At 37.1% G+C, this 7,034-nt stretch overlaps 1 pseudogene; it reads right to left on the bottom strand.

Moving 5' to 3' along the window:
- Window positions 1-5,459: 5,459 nt before the first annotated feature.
- On the bottom strand, window positions 5,460-6,759 carry LOC117027092 (interferon-induced protein 44-like; annotated as a pseudogene).
- Between the last annotated feature and the right edge of the window lie 275 nt (window positions 6,760-7,034).

The raw sequence follows: 7,034 nt of genomic DNA, 5'->3' as shown, positions 1-7,034 counted from the left end.
TGTCCTGACTATCTAATTAGGTTTAAAGACCTTGGGGCACATGCATTTTTTTGTACTTCCCTCAAAGACTTTAGGATATTGTTGAACATATAAGAATGATAGGCAACAATAAAAATAGCTATTACTTATCAAATGCTATGCCAGAAATGATATTGGTGATTTACAGTAGAGTACAAGCTGCCCAGGAATACTTTGGTTAAACTTTACAGCATATCTATGAGGTAGATGATATGATCCCCTTATGATATACCAAAAAACTAAGAGTCAGAGCAGCTAAATAACTTTCTCATATTTACAAAGCTACTAAGTGACAAACTTGCGATTAAATACATTTCTTTCAGGATGTGAATAACAATATTACTAATATAATAACTGGAGTCATAATAATGACGAAGACTTGTTGAGTTTTTGTTACATGTCAGAGTTCTAAGTGTTTTGCATTGTATCAATATCATCTTTACAAGAATTCTATGAAGAAAGTACTATTATAATTATCCTAATTAGAGTTTAGTAATCAGAATTTAAAATATAATTTAAATAACTAAATCAAGCTAGTATTTAGGAGCTGCAACATTCGAACCTGCTGCCCCGAAAGACAAAGCTCTTCCCAATACGGCAGTCTTCTTCTGGCAGGTTGCTTGACATTCACCAAGGATAACAGCATCATTGTCAATTTCCTCACTCTCAGATCATGTCTAGATTTTGTACTTTAATAAATTATTCAAAGAGCTAAGATTAATGAAGATCAAAATGGTGAAGTCCAAAGCCAGAGAGATAAATTTGAAAATTGAAAAATGTGTCCACACAAATTCAGTTCTGGACTTCTTTAGATAATTTCAGCATACGTGTTTTTGTTTACTTGTTCAATACAGCTTTGGAATGTCTCACTTCTCCATTTCACTGAGCACGTGTACAGGTAGGGACAATATTGAAGGAGAGTTCTTGTCATAATTAGACAATAATAATGCCTAAGATATTCACTGTAAAATATGTGGCAAGTTGGTTAGCTCTTATTTAAATCTTTCTTTTTTTTTTATTCAGTGCCACTATGTGAATTTTGCATCCTTGGCTTTTTACCTTGGAGCATCCTGGAATTCGAGTCACTTGCAAAAAAATTGGATTTGAATACTGTAGGTCGTCTATTTACAATTGCCTTAACAACCTACCCGACATAGGCTCGTATTAGCTATTAATTGAATGGTCTTCAAGGGACATGGAATGCAAGATGCACTGCGAGGCAGACACACATTCTACTTACAACGGTGTGAAAATCCTTCTGTTAGATGTTGAGGAATCCTGAATTTAGACCGGTCTGTGCTTTTCCCCGTAGAGTCTGTGAACATTCCCTATGACTGTGCAGTTTCATTTCTGTTGAAAGAAAATTTCGTCTCAATTCACTGATTATGATGCTATGTTGTATTAATAGGCCTCCTATTATGCTAAGCCAGCTGGACACACTTGACTAACTCTGGACTGCAGTAGATGAATATGTTAGCTGTCTGGCCCGAGTTCTAGCTTTCCATCTGTGAGTTGGCCCCATTTGCTAATATTGCTACTTGGAGATTAATAAACAAAGTCAGAAGAGTGTTTATAAGAGCACTGGAAAGGCAGGCACAGAAAGCGAAGATAAAAAAGCACTTGAAGTTACAGTTGTTACTATTCATTAGGCTTTTCAAACTTAGATCTCTTAAACCTGAGAAATAACACAGAAGTTACAGAAGAAGGATTTCCAACTCAGTTCAATTGAATTCAACAAATATTGATTCACCATCCCCCACGAGGGGTAAATCCAAATGTGATATTCTTCTTTAGTATAATACATATTGTTGCGTACAGCCACAGATTAATTAACCCTGGATATAACCTTTCAAACAAGTATCTGGGACAAACAAATACCAGACAAGTCCAGGACTTTTTTTTCCCCTTCAGATTCTCTTTCATTCTCATTCTCTCATATTCTCTCTCTCTCTCTCTCTCTCTCCCCCACACCCAAACACAGAGCTTACCTTTTAGTTATCAATCTTATTTACAAAGGGAAATCAAACATATCATGAAGGTAAATATTTGCATGGTTTGATTTTTTTTTCAAAACAAAAATGTCAGTTGAGAAGAATTACATCATTGAACAACAGTGAAAATAACTTTTAGTCACTAAAACACTTCATGTACTTTGCAAACAATATTATTTCTTACTAATATTCTGATATGCAACAATGCTCTGTTATATCAGAAATACATGAATTCGATGAAGAAATATATGAATTAATTACACTGTAGAGACCATTATGTGAACTTCTGGTATAGTCCAAGGAGAATAAATATATTCTGATTCCCAGGGATTTGCAATGTGAGCAATGGCTTTACCACCCTTTTCGTAAGATAATATTTCATGAAAATTTTAATGAACACCTACTGAGGACCCACTGTCAAGCTCTGAATGTTTACCAAGAGAAAAACAGTTGAAAAAGCACATGTTTATAAGATTATATGGTGAGTATAATAATAGAAGTGAAACCAAGGGAAACTGTTAAGAAAGTTGTGAGACAAGACTTCAAAGAAGAGCTGAGTTAATCTACTCCTTTAAGATAAAGGAATTCACTGGAAAGAGAGAAAACAGGAAGAAATTTTAGGCCCAGCAAAGCTGAGAGATAATACTTATGGAGTAACTGCTGGGCATTTTACTAAAATTCTAAGCATGAACCAGCTCATTGAATCTCAATTTAGAAAAAAATCTTAAATAGTAGGTAATCAGTTTTCAATTGTAAAAACTAAGATGCTAAATCTAGTTAAATAACTTGCCAAAGATCAAGGAACTAGAAAATGGTAATGCCATGATTTAAATCAAGAGAGTATGACCCCAGAACCAATGCTTTTAAACAATATATTATACTACTTCCCAAAGGTTCTGAGATGTAAAACAGCGTGATGTTTCCAGGGAGTATCAAGAAAGTGGCTGAGGAACTTGCTTAAAGTAGAATGTACATAAATCTATACGTATGTATGTTATCTGTATCCATGATATTGTTTAAGCTTGGTTTCTGAGAAATTATTTGATACATTATAATAATTGTTTTTAGTGTTTTTCACCAAACTTTAGACTCTAAACTACTTGAAAAAGAAATTGATTTTTTCATCTCTACTTCTCACTAGCACTGAATGAAATATAACACCCTCCGCCCTCCCTTTTTTTAACCTATCCAGGATCTATCCATTCTTGTTCCAATAACAGCTTCTAATTTGTATTAAGAAATCACTCCTCTTCTCTTAATCCATGAGTTTGGTGAAGCTAACATCACCTCCAATGGGGATATAGCAACTAGCCTGAACTAAGACTATCATATACCTCTAAACAGAGATTGGCTTCATAAATGGCGTATGACTCAATCACAGCCAATGAGAATTGCTCTTGGGATTTATGAGGGATACACTTGGGGAGAAAGAATTACTCTTTCTGCTCAGAATAGTATGTAAGGCAGGAACTATTGTCAGTCATTTTTCAGCTGCATTTCAGCAACAATTCGTATTCAGCCTAAGTATAAAAGTAACAATAAAGAAAGATATATGACATTACTTGAGTCCCAAGTGTGGATAGTAATTGAAACTAAATTGACCTGGGAGTTTTCACTTATGTGAGTTAATACAAATGTTTCTTGTTTAGGCTAATTTAAGGATGACTTTCTGTTAGCTGAATGTGAAAGACTCCTGAACAATACACTGGTACACTCACACACACACACAAATGGCACTATGGTAAGCGGATTCTGACATGGTCCCATATTATGTTCCTGCAGCTGCTGTAACAAATTGCCACAAACTTGGTGGCTTAAAACAACATATATTTATTCTTTCATAGTTCTGGATGCTAGAAGTCCAAAATCAGTACCACTGGGCCAAAATCAAAATGTTGGCCGTGCCTTCCTCCCTCTGGAGGCGGTAGGGGAGAATAGATCCTTTGCCTCCTCCAGCTTCTGTCGGCTGTTGATATTCCTCGGGTTAAGGCTGCATCATCTCAATTTGTGTTCCCCCTTCACATCTCCTTTTGCTCTCTGTATAAAATCTCCCTCTGGTTCGCTTTTATAAGAATATATGTATTGTTTTTAGGGTCCACCCAGATAATCCAGGACAATCTCCCCATTTCAAGATCCTTAATGACATCTGCAAAGACTCTTATTTTGCCATATCAGGTAATGTTTACAGGTTCTAAGGATCCCAATGGCCCCCACTTCCCCGTGGTCATACTCATGTGTTATATCCTCCCCTGAATGGGGGCTGGACCTAGGAACTTGCTTCTAATAAAGAGATTATGACAAAAGTGATGTGATGTCACTTCTGTGATTAGGTTTATAAAACAGAGATATCCATCTTGCTGGTCTTCTCTTTCCATCGCTGCCTTGGCTTACATACTTTGAGGAAATAAGCCGTCATGTTGGATCGGCCTATGTGGCAAGGAACTGAGGGAGAACTGTGACCAAGAGCCACTGAGAACCTGAGACTTTGTACAATAAATAGTCCATGAAAAAAGGATTTCCAACACCTACGTGAATACGCTTGGAAACAGAATCCTTCCCTAGTTGAATCTTGATGAATATACTCTAGCTAACATGTTGATTATAGTCTGTAAGACACCCTGAAGCAAAGGACTCTGTTAAGCCATTCCTAGATTCCTGACTCACTGTGAGATGAGAAATGTTAGTTTAAGACACTAAATTTTGAAATAATTTGCTAGGTAGGCAGTGACAAATAACTAACAAGGCACTAAGTAAATATTCATTGAATAAAATGATAAATGAACAAGACTTATAAGTGTGAATAGTTAGTTAGTCTGTGTGTGGCAGAAAATAGGTAACAGCAAGAGAAAGGTGTGAACTGGAAAAGGTTCAGGTCCAGTAATTAATCAATGGTAATTTGTAACTCTCACAGAAATGGTATTGTTCTGTGTTACCAAAAGGAACAAACTTTATCTGGGCAGAAATTAAAAGTAAAATATTTACTACAGAGTGCATCTACATGAGACCTTTGATCAACTTGGAAAAAGTCACTGAAGTTACTGATCGTGTGTTTATGATAATGATACCAATGTGCTCTTTATTCCCTTTATTTTCTGAAAACGTATGTGTCTGTCACTTATTCTTTTTATAAGAAGAAACTTTAATTTTTCACAGATATAGAACATAAATCCAAAAAATTATGATTGTTTTTATAATCTTTAAATCCCTTTATTCCTAATCATTTATAGATATTATAATTTTTGTGAATCTTCATCCCAGCCATAAATAAAATACACCCTTCATTTCCAGCTACTTCTCTTTATCGTGTGTTTTCTCATTTTTCAATTTTTGCTCTTCTATGATGAGATAAAACTTATTAATGTGTGAAGGGTTCACATAGTCATTTTCTTCTCTTGCACACCTGGTAACTTACTTGCCTCTGAGATCTCTACATATCACTGACCATAAACATTAAGAGGGACTCAGAGGTAGGAGAGCTATTTTCTCAAGAGGCAAATCCTCTAAGAAGTCATCTGCAGCCCACAGCATCTGTCTCAGAGCAGAGAGGATCAGAATGTCCTTTACAGGGTCCAGATCTCACTCCGAAGTGTAATTACTGACCACCAAGATGTCAGAAAGAGCAAATCCAAGTTCTCTGTGGGCTGCCTCTAGCTTGAGCCTCACAGGCACACTTCCGTATACATCTATAAGGTCGCCTTCACTAATCAGATCCATGTTATCCACATGAGTGAGCAAAACCACATGTGCTGTACCACGCTTTATCATCTCTCTTCGAATTCTTTTGATCTTTGCTACCATCTCACTAGAGAGCTCTTCAACAGAGTTAGCTCAAATACAACTGCCACACAATGGAGTCTGTCCTCCAGCAATGGGAAGTCATTATAGTTACCATGACCTGGTGTGATTGGTTTCGTGAAATTAAACTGGTATGTGTCAGAAATGTGGCCTTTTACGATGTAGAGTATGTCACCCATGCACATTCCTTCTTCCTTATCCAGCCCCATTGAGTTACACAGAGTAAATGGCAGGGACTTGCCATCCTTCCCATCTTTAATGGAATGTGTCCTGCACTGCTCAGTTATCCCAGTTGTATCAGAGCCCACCAAAGCCTGGTGGGTTACATGGCCTCGGAAAATAGATTTGACTGAGTTGAAAAAGCTAGACTACCCAGCTCCAATTGGACCCAGGAGCAGAATTCGTATTTGGTGAACTAGGTCTCTATATGGTTTGTAAGTTCCCGGAGCTCAGTGACCCCTTTTATCTTCCTTGTGTCCAATAAATCTTCACATCGAACAACTCCACATTTTTGCAAGGAAATATTGTGGCATTCAGGTAGTTTTAATTTTTAAATTATTTTTAAGTTCATAGTCACCTCTTTTTTCTGTACATTTATGTGGAATTCCAAATTCTTATAGTGACATGTATTTTCACCAAACAATTTAACTCGTCTATATGGTCCGATTTTACATCCTGAAATTTCAGTCTCTTGAAAGGCAAACAGCAGGATGGAAACTGGCTTTTCTCTCTGGTAATTCTCTGATATATATACCCCAATAACATGATCACCATAAATCACTATTAGAGTAGGCCCTTGATTACAGCATATCTCAAACAAATCGCTAGTAGAGAATTCATGGACACTAGCCTTATAGAGAAGGCTAAACTGCTTTCCTCCCAAAACGATCTGCAGTTTCTTTTCTTGTATCCATGTCAGAGAAGTTGCCATTGCCATATTTCTCAACCTGTTTGTAGAATCTGTATGAGGGCTAAAGCTGAGGGTAGCTGCTCTACCTGGACAGCTAGGCAGGCATAAAATCATAGCAGAAAATTCTTCAGCAACCTCGAGTCTTCAGGATAAGAGAAAAGGAAACTGAAACTCAGCGTAGCTCGGCCCAGTTGACAGTGTGCCAACTTCCCTCCAGGTTCAGCGCAGCTTGCCAAAGAGTCCAAAACACGAGAGGGACAAGGATTGGTGAGGAGAAAAAGCGTCCTTTATTCTAGATGCTGGCAGCTAGGGAAGATGGC

This window comes from Rhinolophus ferrumequinum, chromosome 9 (assembly GCF_004115265.2).
Source record: "Rhinolophus ferrumequinum isolate MPI-CBG mRhiFer1 chromosome 9, mRhiFer1_v1.p, whole genome shotgun sequence".
NCBI classification, from domain to species: Eukaryota; Metazoa; Chordata; class Mammalia; order Chiroptera; family Rhinolophidae; genus Rhinolophus; species Rhinolophus ferrumequinum.
This window is presented reverse-complemented; position numbering and strand designations above follow the sequence as displayed.